This window comes from Dama dama, chromosome 28, assembly GCF_033118175.1.
Source record: "Dama dama isolate Ldn47 chromosome 28, ASM3311817v1, whole genome shotgun sequence".
Taxonomy (NCBI): domain Eukaryota; kingdom Metazoa; phylum Chordata; class Mammalia; order Artiodactyla; family Cervidae; genus Dama; species Dama dama.
In genome coordinates this window covers 33,429,951-33,447,821 of record NC_083708.1, presented here as the reverse complement: position 1 = coordinate 33,447,821, position 17,871 = coordinate 33,429,951, and positions in this window count along the sequence as shown.

Genomic DNA, 17,871 nt, shown 5'->3' with positions numbered 1-17,871 from the left:
ATACTTTCTCATAGAGATGAAAAGTGCTTTCCTTTTGTTTTCACTAGGTTAGGACAGGCAGTGAATTTGTCCCCATAGCATGATCCAGTGTAATACATTAGCTCACTTATAAAGCAACTTTTAAAAATGCAGTAATTGCATATCTTTAAAACAAAATTAATTACAGGGTTTGTTTTCCTTCTAGTGGATCTTGTGTTTATTTTAATTGAAAAGAAACTTCCACAGTCAGGGACTTAAGTGGTGAAGCAAGAAAAAAATGCTAAGACAGATCACAGCTCTTTATAATGCTACATGCTTCATATCAGGGACACTGCATATTTGAATAAAACTTAAGGAACTCTTTGTATCTTCCAGAAAAACAAGTGATGTTAAATCTCTCTTGAAACTGAGTGAGTAATTAGGGAATCTGTTTTAGCACTGCTCACTTTGAAAGGAGTATTTCAGGTTTACTGGATAACATGGGAACTTTGTTCAGAGGATTGGCAGGACTTTGAGTCCTCACCCTAAAGAAAGTTCGGGCATCTTGAGCCTACAGAGCTTGTCTGTGTAGTGGAAGAGGCATGTTTCCTGCTTGGTAACTGATTAGGTTCTTAACAGCCATAATGATGGATGAGACCTATTTGCTGAGAGAAGTCTTTTGAGACCCTTGTTATAACTGTTAATAAAGTCAACTGGAAGACATTCTCAAACTGTTTTAATAATTAGAATCTATTATGTCACCTAGAATATTGAATTTAATTCTTCCACAAAGATTTTAGTCATGGTTTTTAAGAAGTACCAACTGTTCCAAGGTTACTAGAAAATAGTTTTAACATACACACGGTTTAATTTTTTAAGAAGAAAAATTTATATTACAACTTAACCTGCTTTTAAAAAATTTTTGACAGTTCACAAATCACCACAAGAGAATTGGAAATTTCTCCAAGTTTTTGAGAGCAAACAAGTTATGAAATGCTTGTATTTTTAAGTTAATTAATAAAAAGTAAATGCATGTTTTTCGTTAGAAATATAAATCAAGATCAACTGGGCACTTCTGAGAGTTAAAGAGAACCAAACAAGATTCTGAGACTGTTCTAGGAAAATTAGGACATATGGTCATCTGTGTCTTAGAGTAATTCAGGAAATAAAAGGGGCGAGGGATGTGTATGAAGATCTGAATTCAGTGCTTAAAAAAGAAGCTTGAGATGATCTTGTCAACTACAAATTGGCACTTGCCATTGGCTTGTCTACTTATCTGCCTCTACAAGGATTAAATCATGTGCTACTGCAGCTGCTGATTTTCAATACACCCTGAAAGGAGTTCAGGGTGAAGAGTAGAAAAGAGGCACTCCATACTCTGAAAAAATTGGCAAGACAGGTCTTCAGATAGTTAGATATTTTCAGGAGCTGATTTTATGAGCCCAATTTTTAGATCTCCCCATATCTAGAAAAGCACTAAATCCTTCGTGGTGATGACTGTTCCTCGTGATTAGCTAAGCTTCATGAGACTAGAAGAAATCTAAAAAAATATGTGCTTGATGGCAAGTATCCCCCTTCATCAAAATCACATAGGTACTGATCTCCCCTGCTTCTTGGGAGCAGTTTCTCAGAGCTCTCTGGGGGGTCGTCTCCCTAACTGCGGTAAACATGTTGCCCCCAATAAACTGAACTCACAACTCTCACGTTTTACATTTTTTAAAGTCACCAATCTGATTGAGCCTCCAGGTGCAGAAAAGAAACTCAAGCAAAGGGAGGTTTTATCTACTCATTCCTGTACTTACATCACTTCTGTTGGCAAATCACATGGTTTTTCCTCTTTATGTTCACGTTGAGAAGAGTTCAGTTTCTGCAGCTTATTTAGCTTATTGGCGTAGATAACTTGTTTTTCCCGCAATGTTTCAGCTAGATACGTACTTTACACTATATAACATCAGTGAAGTACTGACACGTTTTCGGGAAATGACTGAGAGAAATTATGCATTCCAATGCATACATTCCAATAAATATTTAAATTTCAGTCATCAATTATTTTAATAGGTACAAACCCTATTAAGCAAGATGTAGTTGCCATGCAAAAGATAAAAGTCGATGAAGTTACATTATGACTTTCTTGTTCTTCTTGGCTGTACAATTTCTTTTGGGGGTATTTTCTTTTTGTTTTTGTTTTCTGTAAGTTATAAGCATACATGATTGGAAAAGTAAAATAGCACTAGAAGGCATGGCTGATTCATGTCAATGTATGACAAAAACCACTACAATATTGTAAAGTAATTAGCCTCCAACTAATAAAAATAAATGAAAAAAAATTAATAATAAATAAATAAATAAATAAAAAGCCTCCTGCCCTCTCCCTTTTCACTCTAGATTCCTGCTTCCCGGAAGTAACCAAATTCAGACCATCTTAGCTGTTGGGTTCATTACATCCTTATTTGTGTTAAAGTCTAAAATTTCCTATCAATGAAAAGAGGATTCAGCTCTTTCACTCATCTCCCCTTACTTCACACTTGTTTCACGCACCACCTTTCTTCTCACAGATCTATCATAACTTTTGGCCCACTCTCTGAGGAATTTGTTCTCCTGACAGTACTTATATATTAAAACTATGTAAATATGACTCAAGGGCTAGCCGTGTTCTTACTTCCTTTCATATACAACTTTGGTTTTTCTAGAGTTAATGATGATTTCTTTTTTTTTTCTTCCATCTGCTTAGTCGTCAAGCAACATCATTTTATCCCCAGACTTTCCAATGTAAACATGCATCTTATTCTGTTCAATCACATCTAAGTCATCTGGCAGTTCTTTTTGTTCCTGGGACCATCCCTGAATGATGGTTGTCTTCAAATATTTCTCCATGATTCTGAGAATTCTCTGCACCTCTTTTCTGTGCAGATCTTTTGTTTCCTGGGTCCCACGTTTCCTTTTTCTTTATTAATATCTCTTTTTGAGATATTAATATCTCAAAATATTCCTGAGAAAGGGGGCATGGGGAGTAAAGTTTTGCCTCCTTCCATTTCTGAACAATTATTTATTCTCTCCTTCACTTGACTGATCACTTTGCCAACAATCTATCCTGGAAATAACTTAGAGTTGTGAAGGCAGGGCTCCATGACTTTCCAATTTCTGTTGTTGCCATTGTAAAGTCTGTTACCGAGTTTTCTCTTGGACAGAAGTTTTAACTAGAAAGTCTCCCACCTCCTCCCTGGTTAGTTCAGTGGAGAGAGGTTGGAGGAGGGAGTTACTTAACAGGCCTAACTGTTGTGTTCTCAAAGTCAGGTGGAGAAAGGGGCTAGAGTCTCAGCGTTTGCTAAGTAGACACGTATTCTCAGTACGTGCCTCCCCTCGGTTGTGCTGTGTCTTTAAACCACAATCCTCTTCTCAGTCCCTCCCGGGAGCGGAAGCCTCATCTTCTGCGGGGCATCCAGGTGAACTCTGCCTGCTGTGGTTCCATTTTCCACTCCCTTGCATTCCCACGCCCACAGGTACCAATTCCTGAGCATACTTGCTGTCTTGCTGAGTGAACTGGCTTGTTTCTGTCAACTCAGATCCCATTTTCTAGCTTGTGTGGACTTCAGCCTCCTGTTTAGTTACCATTTACCCACCTACCCTCAGCTCCCACTGTCCTGTTCTATTCTTCACTCATTCACTCTGAAAATATTTTTGAGTACCCACTAAGTATGAGGCACTGTTCTGGTGCTTAAAATACTCCATCTGTGAGTAAAATAAAGAAACATCCTGCCTTCTTGGCGCTTACCTTCTAGGAATGGGTCTGACGAATTTGCATAATTCATAAGTAAATTTTATAATCTTATTAAAAGCTAACAGGTGCTGTGAGGGGAAGGGAAAGACAGGATAAGGAAATCCGAGAAGGGAAGGGTGTAATGGGTAGTCAGAATTGTCTTTATTGACGTCCTCATTCCCATTCTCTTTTTCATTTTTAAAATCCCTTAAGTGGATTGCATAGAGTTTCAGTAAGGATTATAAATTCGTTCATATCCAGTATGTGTAGCTAGAAGCCCCACATCACCCTTCAGGTGACGTGTGTTTATTGAGTACCTACGACATGCCAGGTACTGTTTGAGGAACTGGAGATTTGGTGGAGAACAACAACAAAATAAAACCTGGTCCTCATCTAGTTGATGATACGTGTGAGTGGGTGGGTGGGAGGAGCAAAGAGCAACAATCACGACAAAAATACATTCTGTCAAGTCAGGCTGAGTATTGTGAACAGTCTAGATAGGAGATAATGAACTCCCTTGACTTAGTCTTGAGAGGGAATATTTAAGGCCCAGCTCATAGGCAAATATCTGACCAAAAGAGTGTCTGCTCTGTGGGAGCATGTTGATAAAACATGATGAATCAAAGGGCCCTGAGGATATTTGTCTCTGAGTCTTATTTACTATAGAAGAGCAGGCTGCCTGCCTTGGCTCTGCCCCAATCACCTGACTGTCCCTTAATAAACACAAAATTGTCCAAATTTTCTTGCCATTTCTATTTTCAGCCTGCTTGTCTAAGGAACTTCACCTAGACTGATGTGACTGGAGTGGAGGGTGAGTAATAATAGAAGGTGATGGGAAACAAGACTGTGAAGGTAAAAACAGGGTTAGGAAGGAGATGCTCCTTTCTTCTCTTTCCATTTAATTAAAAAAAAAACACCAATTGGGACTTCTGTGGCGGTCCAGTGGTTGTCTCCACACTTCCAATGCAGGGGGTGAGGATTTGATCTTCAGCTGGATCCCACGTGCCCACTGCACGGCCTAAAAATATTTTTTTAATTAAAAAAATTAACACCAACTGTACGAGCATTTTGAATAAGCATTTGCAGTACCTTCTAAATGAGAAAAGTTGATATACTGCTTCTTCTACATGTCTAATTGAGAAGTCTTTGTTACAGAAGAATCATATTTCAATGGTGAATCTCAGAGGAAACATCTATGATCTGGGATGGGCTTTTGAAGCTTTGGTTTAAGGCAGACTTTTAAGGCACAAGCTTCTAAAAACACTTCAATAAGCCCATCACTTTCCACATCAAACAATGAAAAGTGATTTTAGTATATATTTATGAATTATTTTCTGAGCAAAAGAGTTTGCAGTAGTTTAGGTACCTACTTTTCCTTTCAACAAAGTGGTAAGAGCAGGATACTGGAAATACTTTTTTGTCTGAGGGGAACATCTTGTAAATTTCCCCTACTTTCCTTTTTTTTCCCCATTTTTCAGCATTTATTATTTACCGCTTTTAAAATTTTGTCCAGGATAAGAGACAACAGGTGAAAGAAAAGAAATTCTCATGTATTGCCTTCCTGTGAGATATTCTTGATTTCTTAGCTCCCTCACCCCACTCTCTGAGGAATTTGTTTTACTGACAGAAGAATGGATTCATGACATTTGTTAGGGTCTGAGGAGAATTCTTAGAGCCCTGTGTATATTTAAAGCTCTGTTCTTAATACAAAAAAAAATTTGCAGAGAGGAAAATATGATTATTTTGAAAGACGAATTCACGGAACTTTTTGTCAAAGTTGAAAATAAATTGCAATAATAATTTAAACATTGCTGTTATTGAATACTGCCCTTGAGTTACACTTAAGAGACATAAAGAGATCATTAAAATTGCTAGTTCATCTGTCTTCCCCACTGGACTACACTCCTTGGACTACACTCTCTTGCTTATTATATATACATGGTTCTAACATATAACCTGGCACATACATGGTACCTAAAGATACTTGATGAATTGATTGACTGAATACATGAATGGAGCACAGAAGACTGCAGCCTCCCAAGACCTTAAGATACAAAGCTCCAGCTGATATCATTAACCTCCCACACATTAGATCCTGGAGTTTTTTCATCTCTGGGTTATGTGGTGGCCCTAAAAATCAATCTTCAGGGTAGGGTACATGAGAAAGACAGATGTGAACGAGATACACTTGCAGCTGCTCTATGGCCATTACACATAGGGTGGGCCCACATGGGATGAAAGCCCAGATGTCAAAGCACAACTTAAAATAACACACCATTAGAGTGGGATGTTGTAAACCACCAGTAATCAGCAGACTCTTGCTAAGCTTCAGCTATTATCTGTGAGAATGCCTTTTGAGTTCATGTCATTGTGCAATCTAGGGAGCGAGGCTATGCCAGCACAGCTGACTTCCTAGAGAACATAGGACAATGTGGCGTGGGCCCCAGGAATGTGGGCAGGCAGTGTGGCTGCGAGGGTGGGTTATTCATCTGGCTTTACAGCCACACCTACACCGTGGAGAGTCACACCTTGGCACCTCGGGGTATACCCGACTTCCTGAAAAAGACTCCGGCAAGGGGAGGCTCTCGTATAAGTTATTGCATGTTTTCCTCTATTTTTAAATAGAGTTTCTGTGTTGCCTAGTGGATGTTTTAAGAACCTTATAGATGATGAGAGGACCTTTGTGAATTCACTGCTGAGGAGAGGTCATTTCTTATTTAAAAAAATAATTTAGATGCCAGAGGAATAAATAGGGAATGAAAGAGTATTTGATAGTTCTGTAAAGCAAATTTTGTGGTTTTTTTTAAAACAGGATATAAAGAGCCCACACGCTAGGCTTATTTTATAAAATGTGCTAAGATTCTTGAAAACATTGCCTAGTTCATGTTTATACCACTATTATATTAAAGCATATGGATGGCAATGATGATAATAGACAAGAACTCTGCACACATCTGCACGCTGATTCTGTAAGGACAGAAGGAAGATGCTAGCTACAGCCACATCTTATAAGTAGGAAGCTAGGCCCAGAGAGGTTAAGGAATGTGACCAGAGCCATACACCTTGCAATTGTCATGGGCTAGTGCATGAAGTTCAATATAAAACAATGTTTTACTATTTGCCTTTAATTATTTGGAATGTTCAAAGTGCCCCATTATAATTTTTTAAACTATTAATTGAGTTATCAGCATAGTTATATCAAACATATTTTGATATATGAATTTTTTACCTTTAATCTTGTGAAACTGAAACGAGTAAGAAAATTTTTTTGGTCAAAGTAGGTTTTTAAAAATAAGACAGACTAGAGGATATCCCTATAATTTATTAAAAAAATAAGTTGGTAATATTTCCACATCCAATGTCATTATTACTTCATCACTCTGCCCTCATTTTAGAAAAGAGAAAACTGGGACTCAAATCATCAAATAATAATGAAGAACATCCCCATAATTTAGAAATCACTACAACTCTGTCATAGTTCAGGACCCTGCAGCATGGTTTACAGAGAGTATAAGCTATACAATCAGCTCAAAATCAGACTTTTATTTTTTATTTCTAGTCTCATCCTGCTCAAACTGTGAGTTATTTTGATTCTTCCAAAGTAGAAGAGTTGCATAAACATAAATTATTTACCAATTTGTTTACTTCCATCTTTAATTTAGTATTTTTTCCTGGATTTTTACTTTAGTCACAGATGCTTGCGGTTTTTCAGATGGTTGAAATCAATAAAGTCATTTTAAAACTAGTGCTTTTGGTTGGCTGGCCTCTACAAAATAAGCCACCTTTTCCTAAAGATGACAGAGATTTGAAATAACTATTGACAAGTGCGGAGACGTAGAAGAAGCTAAAAAATATTTCTTTCACAAACAATATATCTCTTAGACTTCCAATCCTTTGTCACACTGATCTTTTTAAACCCCAGACTTATATAGAAGAAGAAAAATGGAACTTTTGTCTTCTGTTTTGACAGATTCTCAGAATTCTCTGTTTTTCACTTTTGATTGAATTTTGTCACTTCTTGATAGTGTTTGTATTTTCGGAGACCATGACTGTTTCTTTAAAAGGCTAGAATTGTATTTATAGAATGTTAGCGTTCAAAGGGACCCCAAAGATGGTCTAGTCCAGCCCTCTCATTTTACTGTTGAGGAAACATCTTGCTTGGCATGGCTTCACTTTAGCTCAGGTGAGGGTACTAAATCATCATTGCTTATTTTGACTTTTCTACTGCTAGTTGGACCATCCCCAGGTTGGGGAATAAGGTTTATGATGCCATCAATGTGACTGTTCATAGAAAGATCTTCATGACCCAGATAATCACGATGGTGTGATCACTCACCTAGAGCCAGATATCCTGGAATGTGAAGTCAAGTGGGCCTTAGGAAGCATCACTACGAACAAAGCTAGTGGAGGTAATGGAATACCAGTGAGCTATTTCAAATCCTGAAAGATGATGCTGTGAAAGTGCTGCACTCAATATGCCAGCAAATTTAGAAAACTCAGCAGTGGCCACAGGACTGGAAAAGGTCCATTTTCATTCCAATCCCAAAGAAAGGCAATGCCAAAGAATGCTCAAACTACCACACAATTGCACTCATCTCACACGCTAATAAAATAATGCTTAAAATTCTCCAAGCCAGGCTTCAGCAATACGTGAATCGTGAACTTCCAGATATTCAAGCTGGTTTTAGAAAAGGCAGAGGAACCAGAGATCAAATTGCCAACATCTGCTGGATCATCGAAAAAGTAAGAGAGTTCCAGAAAAACATCTATTTTTGCTTTATTGACTATCCCAAAGCCTTTGACTGTGTAGATCACAATAAACTGTGGAAAATTCTGAAAGAGATGGGAATACCAGACCCCCTAACCTGCCTCTTGAGAAACCTGTATGCAGGTCAGGAAGCAACAGTTAGAACTGGACATGGAACAACAGACTGGTTCCAAATAGGACAAGGAGTATGTCAAGGCTGCATATTGTCACCCTGCTTATTTAACTTATATGCAGAGTACATCATGAGAAACACTGGGCTGGAGGAAGCACAAGCTGTAATCAAGATTGCTGGGAGAAATATCAATAACCTCAGATATGCAGATGACACCACCCTAATGGCAGAAAGTGAAGAAGAACTAAAGAGCCTCTTGATGAAAGTGAAAGAGGAGAGTGAAAAAGTGGGCTTAAAGCTCAACATTCAGAAAACTAAGATCATGGCATCCAGTCCCATCATTTCATGGGAAATAGATGGGGAAACAGTGGAAACAGTGGCTGATTTTATTTTTCTGGGCTCCAAAATCACTGCAGATGGTGATTGCAGCCATGAAATTAAAAGATGCTTACTCCTTGGAAGGAAAGTTATGACCAACCTAGATAGCATATTAAAAAGCAGAGACATTACTTTGCCAACAAAGTTCCGTCTAATCAAGGCTATGGTTTTTCCAGTGGTCATGTATGGATGTGAGAGTTGGACTATAAAGAAAGCTGAGCACTGAAGAATTGACGCTTTTGAACTTTGGTGTTGGAAAAGACTCTTGAGCGTCCCTTGGACTGCAAGGAGATACAACCAGACCATCCTAAAGGCGATCAGTCCTGGGTGTTCATTGGAAGGACTGATGCTGAAGCTGAAACTCCCAATACTTTGGCCACCTGATGCGAAGAGCTGACTCATTTGAAAAGACCCTGATGCTGGGAAAGATTGAGGGCAGGAGGAGAAGGGGACGACAGAGGATGAGATGGTTGGATGGCATCACCGACTCGATGGACATGGGTTTGGGTGGACTCCGGGAGTTGGTGATGGACAGGGAAGCCTGGCATGCTGCAATTCATGGGGTCGCAAAGAGTTGGACACGACTGAGCGACTGAACTGAACTGAATATAACTGTTGGATTGTTCTTCCCCTAAATAATGTCAAGTGAGTTATAGACTTAAATTTTTGAATTATATTGATTTATCTCTTTGAATCAAGATGGCTGATAATTTGCTTACTGAATATCTGATTCTTCCTTTGGTTCTTGTTTAGAAGAGTTAGTGAAAGTTACTCAGTCATGTCCGACTCTGTGACCCCGTAGACATCCATGGAATTCTCTATGCCAGAATACTGGGGTGGGTAGCCTTTCCCTTCTCCAGGGGATCTTCTCAACCCAGGGATAGAATGCAGGTCTCCGGCATTCTTTACCAGCTGAGCCACAAGGGAAGCCTTTAGATAAGCTAAGTGTAAATGCCCGTAGAGCACAATAAACCTATTATGTGGTGAATTAGCGCCCTCTAGCACGTGTCTGAGTCACCACTGTTGAAAAGTCTTTTACAAAGTGTAATTTGTGAAACTAAAATGTTCTAAATGCTGTGTTGGGTTCTTTACACTATCTCATTTTATTTTTAACACAAACATTGTATGACAAAGGCTGAGACATCTCTGTAAGGAGATAAGGCAAATATTCAATGTGGTGAGGGCTACCTCAGGTGTGAGGGGAGAGTTGTAGGCAGGGAATGACTGACTTTATCGAAGGATGCAGTGATGATTAAGGGGAGGAATTCTGGGAGCTCTCAGGTTAGTAGGGGAGACAAAACTCTGGAAGGGACTGCTGTAATAATCACATTAATTAAGAATGATTGCAGAACTATATTATATAGAGTGGGAGCAAAGAAACACTACCACTAAACTCTTGGGGTTCTGAAGGTAGTTTCAATGAAGAGATGACATTGGGCTGAGTATTAAAGAAGAGGAGTTTGTCATGTGAAGAACTGGCAAATGCCATTTAAGGCAGTAAGTGAGAAGGCAGAGAATTAGAGAAGACCATGACATGTAAGTACAGGAATGTTGGGGGGCCAGTGCTATCAGAAACTGAGGTACATGGGATGAAGTGGGGCAGAGATGGCTGGAGAAAGACTTGAAAGAGCCTCTGTGCTAATGTGGGAAGTATAGAACTTGTCCTCCTGACAACTAGGAGCACTGTGGGTTTTCAACTGGAAAATAACGTAATTAGATTTCCTTCTTTCCCTGACTTACGAGTTGAGAAATACAATCTATGGTCAGAAGACTACTAAAAGAAACATACCTTGTAAACATAAGCATAAAGCAAACATCTTTGTAACCCTTATCCTGGTACAGAAATATAACCTTGGAAACACCCTACCCCATCTCCCAACCCTAGTCATAATCCCACTCAAGCCCCCAAGACAACAACCACTTTTCTCGTGATTCTTTTTTTTTTTTTTTAAGACCTTACTTCCCTGATGCCTGATGGCTTTCAGGGAAGGGTTTTTGTTTGTTTTGTTTTCTTTTAAATACAGTATTTTATATTTTGTGTATTAATTTATTTTTGGCTGTGTTGGGTCTTCCTTGCTGCAGGGGGTTTTCTCTAGCTGCTGTGAGCGGGGGCTACTCTCCAGTTGCGGTGTGCAGTCTCCTCATTGCAGTAGCTTCTCTTACTGTGGAGCTTGCTCTAGAGTGTTCAGACTTCTCACCAGGCTCTAGAGCACAGGCTTAAACACTAGGGCGCAAGGGCTTAGTTGCTTCAAGGCTTGTGGGATCTTTCAGGACCAGGCATCTTCTGCATTGGCAGGCAGATTCTTTACCACTGTGCCACCAGGAAGCCCCTCCTTGTGATCCTTAATCACTGCTTTTTCTCTTTAGTTTTGTCACTTACATATACATCTTCAGCAAGTGAAGCTTCTGTTTCTGAACTTTTTATGAATGGAATCATACTGAATATATTCTTTGTGTTTGATTTCTATTGTTGAACATTATGTTTTTAAGATTCATCCTTGTGGATTGTTACTATAGGAGAATTTTTCTACATTGCCATATAGTATTCTCCTTTGAATATTTCACAGTCTATCTCATCTGCTGTTGTTTGATATTTGTTCTTTGATTTTTTAACCAATTTTTGCATAATATGAACAGTAGTACTATGATTTTTTTTTACCCTGTTCACAAGTGCGTAACAGTTTCCAGGGTATATTCAGATTCCTTTTTCAGGAAGTTAGCTCTGCCAGGACTATGTGGCAGAAACTAGAGTGGGATGAGGAATAAGGGCCTGTCCACTTTCAAGGATGATGAAGAGGTCCAGTTTGAGAAATGGTCCTCAGGAAGGATGGAGCTGCATGGAAAATGGAGTGGCACCCACAGCTGACCCTGTGTTTTATAGCTTGAAAGACTAATAGCCTTAAAACTCTGGAGGAGAAATAAGTCTTAGGGAAAAGTGAGTTCTGGACTCTGGAGTCACTCTGGAGTCGACTGCTGGACATCTAAGTAAAAATATCCACTAGGCAGTCAGAAATGCCTATCCAGAACTTAGGAAAAGAAGGGGCAGGAGATGAAGATTTTGGAAATGGTAACATACAGTTGGGATTGTCACAGTCAAGTGGAAGGAGAGTAAGGATAATGGGCAACACTTTTTGAGCATTTGCTAGGTGCCAGGCACTGTTCTGGGCTTCCCTGGTGGCTCAGAGGGTAAAGTGTCTGCCTGCAATGCAGGAGGCCCGGGTTTGATCCCTGGGTTGGGAAGATGCCCTGGAGAAGGAAATGGCAACCCACTCCAGTACTCTTGCCTGGAGAATCCCATGGACAGAGAAGCCTGGTAGGCTACAGTCCATGGGGTTGCAAAGAGTCGGACACAACGGTGCGACTTCACTTTCACTTTAGGCACTGTTCTAAGAATGTTAGCCGTAACAACTCACTTCATCTACACAAGAACCCAGTCAGGCAGGTAACGTTACTGTTTTCATTTTACAGATGAGAGGTATGTAGTTAGTGGTGGCACCAAGAGGGGATTACTCAGGCAGTTTGTGTGGAAAGGAGTGAACTTCAGTGAGTTGGGAGGTGGAGGAGCCTGGGAAGGAGACTCAGATGAAGTCATCGAGTTAGGAGGAGAGCCAGAAGAGTATAATTAATAATCAGACTTAACTTAATTAGGGAAGTACTGCAGGTGCCTGTCACTGCCGGGAGAGGTCAAGGTAGTGTGCCAAAGTGGAGTCAGAAACAGTCAAGCTCTGAGTCTAGGTGTCAAGGAAACCTACTCAGGTTTGGTTCATTGCTTCCAAGAAAGGAAGTGAAACCCCTTTAAGGAATCTAACAATAGAATAGAGAAAAAATAGTTATTTCCCTTTGGTTGCTGTCTACAGCTAAATTACAAAGAAAAATTCCTCCTCTAAGTAATTCACTTATGCATGCATATGGGAGGGGCTTCCCAGGTGGCATAGTGGTAAAGAACCCGCTTACCAATGCAGGAGATGCAGAGGACCCGGGTTCTATCCCTGGGTCAGGAAGATCCCCTGGAGGAGGAAATGGCAACCCACTCCAGTATTCTTGCCTGGAGAATTCCATGGACAGGGGAGATTGGCGGGCTACAGTCTACAGTGTTGCAAAGAGTCGAACACGACAGTTACCGAACGTGAACATGACCATAGGTATGAGAAAATGGTGCAGAAATCGGGCAGATAGTGGTAAAGTTGACCACTACATCCCAGAGAACTCTGCTGAGTAAACGAACTGAGCTGGGCAGGAAGGAGGGCAGCAGGAAGTCATGGGAAAGTCCCTGTTCCGCCAAGACCTGCAGCCCCACCAGCCCGCACTGTGGCTTGGAGACTCTGAGGAAAGAGGGTGGGAGTGGGTGTTCAGGCAGCCCTACGGCTGTATCCGGACCTGCCCGGGTATGGCCTTGTCTTCTTCCTGGTGTTGCCCTGCCCCTATCTGGATAGACTTACGTACAGTCGGTCAGAAGGTTGGCAATTCAAGAATCTTTATGTTATTCATAGCTGAATGACATGCACAGAAGGAATCAAGTTCTGAGCTGAATAAAGCAGGCATGGTGCTGACTTTGCAGTGAGAGCAGAGACCATCCAAGTCTGCTTCTCATTCATTCACTGATTCACCCATGAGTCCCACAAGTATTTATTGAACACTGATAATGTTCTGGGTACTATGCTAAGACCTGTGTAACCAAAGAGGGATTAAATCAAGCATGGTCCTTGCCCTCAGGAAATGGATGATCTAGTTGGGGATTTGAAAGACATAGCAAGCAGCAAATAGGAGGTTACAAAACTGTCATATGCAACAAGGAAATGAATATGAGGCTAAAAATAGTCAAGGGATGGGTCGAAATTGAGGGAATTGAGAGTCTAGTCATAGAAGATCTGGTGGACGTGTCCCATGTTCAGTTCTCTTCGCCGCTAAGCCCTGGGAGAAGACCATACTTATTCTTTCCCTTGCAGTTAGGTGAAGTTTTGTATCTGGTTCTGATCAGATGTTGCTACCAGAATAGGGCATTTCCATAATAAAAATCATCTTTTCTCATCCTCACTATTTGTCCCATTTCTCCACCTTCCTCTCATATTCATACATAAGTGAATTACTTAAGGGAGGGATTCTCTTCGTAGTTTGGCTGGGGGCAGCAATCAAAGGGAAAGAACTAGTTTTCTTTATTTTATAATTAGATTCTTCAAAGAAGTTTCAGTAGTCAGGTATGGATGTGAGAGTTGGACTATAAAGAAAGCTGAGCACTGAAGAATTGATGCTTTTGAACTGTGGTGTTGGAGAAGACTCTTGAGAGTCCCTTGGACTGCAAGGAGATCCATCCTAAAGGAGATTAGTCCTGGGTGTTCATTGGAAGGACTGATGTTGAAGCTGAAACTCCAATACTTTGGCCACTTGATGCGAAGGGCTGACTCATTTGAAAAGACCCTGATGCTGGGAAAGATTGAGGGCAGGAGGAGAAGGGGACGACGGAGGATGAGATGGCTGGATGGTATCACCGACTCAATGGACATGAGTTTGCATAAATTCTGGGAGTTGGTGATAGACAGAGAGGCCTGGCGTGCTGCGATTCACTGGGTCGCAAAGAGTTGGACACGCCTGAGCGACTGAACTGAACTGAAAGAAGTCTCAGTTCCTTTCCTAAAATATGTGGCAATAACTTAGCAGTCCAGTGGTGGACAGACAGAATGGAAACTGATAATGAAGGCTAGAGAGATGGCAATGCTTCTTATATGGTTGTTGATAAAATTGACTCCTGTATTAACTTGGAAAAGAAGATTATGTAGCTTAAAATATGTAACTCTGGGGGAAAAGACTGGAAAACAATGTTTCTAGTGTGTTGGTTGCTACTGGATATGTTTTGGCAAGGTTTTATAACCTCAAAAAAGAAACTGGCTGATTTGTAAGCAGAAATTAACAGGAGTAGAGATATTTCACAAAACTGAAGTTTGAAAAATTGGAAAACCTGATTGGTAACAGTCTCCATGTACTAAGAGAAAAATTGAGGAAACCTCAAAAGACAAAGTCCATTAAAATAGACCTGGGGAAAGGCCGAATTGAATGGTCTCCACATCTATTGATAACACCTCTCAGTAAGTTAAGGAGCTCCAAGGCAAAGATAAAATTAAGATATTCAACAGGATAAAGAGCCGGGACAAACATCAAAGTACAATTTTTCTGTAAAAAACATAGTCTCATGTTTATTCAGGGTACCTGTAATGGTAAGAAAGAGACAGCTTGTACCTATATCTATAGTCTATACCTTTGTCTATATCTAGAGAGAGAATGGAACAAGAAAGCAAAAGAACATAGTAGATGTGAAAAACATGTTTTGAAAATGACTATGAGTATAGGTATTGACAAATATGTACAGTTTACTGAATTAAAAAAAAAAGAAGCTTATGAAAATTTGAGAGACGTTTGAGCCAAAGGAACACAATCCCAACTGGACCTGTGGTCTTCCAACATTGTACAAGTAGCACATGAACTAAGAAAACTACTCAACCATCAAGGGCAAATGCCCATTAAGTATTTAGCTGAAGACGATAACGGACAACCTTTCAGAGAGTCAAGTCTTGAGAATCAAATAGCATTTTGCAGTTCCCAGGGTAGGGATCTTTATGGTGTTTGGTGATGGTTTAGTCGCCAAGTCATGTCCGAGTCTCACTTCCTCATGGACTGTAGCCTGCCAGGCTCCTCTGTGCATGGGATTCTCCAGGCAAGAATACTGGAGTAGGTTGCCATTTCCTTCTCCAGGGGATCTTCCTGACCCAGGGATCGAAGCCGAGTCTCCTGCATCGCAAGTGGATTCTTCACCGACTGAGCCACCAGGGAAGCCCTGGTTTTTGCCCAGGGGTAATTAAGAATTAAATAAACAGGTCAGCTGGTGGCTGCTGCTCACTTCCATTTTGCCCTTTCAGAATGGAGTGTTTCCTGCTGTTGTCCTTACCTTGTTCCTCCACTAGGCATTATCTATGGGAAACAGATTAATCTATTCAGTTCACAGTCTGAGGACCAAAGGGGTCACATGAAGACCTGATGTAGAGATTGTCACACACTACCCAGAGATTCGGGATTGTGAGCTCCATGTCATGACTGGTTTGGACTTTCAATGTTTTAGGGGGTGGGAGTGGGGAAGAAGGTTAGTGAGTTTCAGTCACCCACCCGCCTCCTTTCCTCTCCACCCACGTTTCCCGCCTGCCTTTCTCTGTCCCAACAGTGGGCGCAAAGCAGACTCTACAGAGCACAGTTGGAGCCTTGTCTGAAGGAGGCAGATGGCTCTTCCCTTTCTGTATCCCCCAGGGCCGGACAGACGCCACCCAATCCCATCTTCGTCAGGTCTTTTCCTCTTATCCTCCTACTGATCTCTGACATTTTTCAATTCTCAAATACTCAGTTCTTCATCTTCCATATTCTTTCATCACAGTCAGTTTCTCACTAGGATTTATTACTTTTGGCAATAAGAGGTGAGTTATTAGGATTCCAGGTTCAGGGATCAGCCCTTAATATGAGCCTTGTGTGCAAAGAGAGAAAGAGTGAAAAAGCCTCTTCCCAGAGTTGTTCCTTAGACCTTCTCATTACATTAAGACATTTTACATTAGCATTTTTTAATTGTCAAAATAACATATGCACGTTAAGAAACGAGATACCATATATATCTTTGATTTTTTTTCTTTATTTTTACACAGACGGATTGATTGTGTGACAAGCAGGGTTTTTGCTTGCCTTTTTCAATTACCACGTCTACTCTGCCTTTACAGCACAGACAGATCTATCTCAATCATATGAATCTGCTCTGTATTCTATTATATAGACGCCCATAATTTATATAAATAGTCCTCTACAACTGAACCTCACCTTGATTGTGAATGTTTTAAATATGCAGCATATTTCACATGGTTTATCCTTTTAGGGAAGATCTTTCACAACAGTTTAAGTTCTCCAACCGAGTTGTTAAATTTTTGAGATTTTGCAATAGTGACATTTATACTTTCAAGAAGCACAAATTTCCCCCTATGAAGTTACTTTCATTTTCTTTATCCTAATCCTTTAATCTTATTTGTTACTTATTATTATTGTCTTTGAAAATCCAAATCTTTGGTCATATTTCATAAACTAGCAAGCCAAATTTGAGTTCAGGGGAACTGAGCTTGTGGTAAAGCAAAGTATAAATGACCATTGGCAGTGAATTGTATCCCAGGTTAAAATCACCTCTAAAATAGCTATCTGAGTCTATGGGGAAACATAGTTGAATGTGTATTTACCAGAATTCCTAATAGTTGAAGATCTTAAGAACCTTGGAAGGAAAACCAGGACTTTAATAGCTTTTTATGGTATCAGATGATGATGATGATCGTGACAACAAAGACTGGCTACATCTAGGTCCTCAGAAATAAAATAATCATCTGCCATAAGAAAAAAAATTGGGGAAATCACAGAGTACTTAAAATTTTGTGATAAGTTTAGGAAATTCATGGTAAGAAAAGGGGAAACTATCCATTAAAAGGTATTTGAAATGACATGGGATTGCTACTTAACAAATGACAGTCCTGTACTAAGGAAGAGGTCTGATCTTTCCTTCTTTCTGCTTCATAACTTCCAGAGGAAGAACTATAATAGACATTCAAAAATCATATAATAACACATCCCAAATTTTCAAATATATTTCTTAACATAAAAATATATCCACATGCAGAAATGTATACTCTAAGAATGTCAGACTTTCTAAATTTACTTGTTATTTTGGTTTTTAAAAATAAGTTCATTTATTTATGTATTTTTGGCTGTGTGGGTCCTTTCCTGCTGTGTGGGCTTCTCTCTAGCTGTGGTTCTCACTGCAGTGGTTTCTCTTGTTGCTGAGCACGGGCTCTAGGGTGTGCAGGCTTCAGTGGCTGTGGTTCCCAGGCTCTG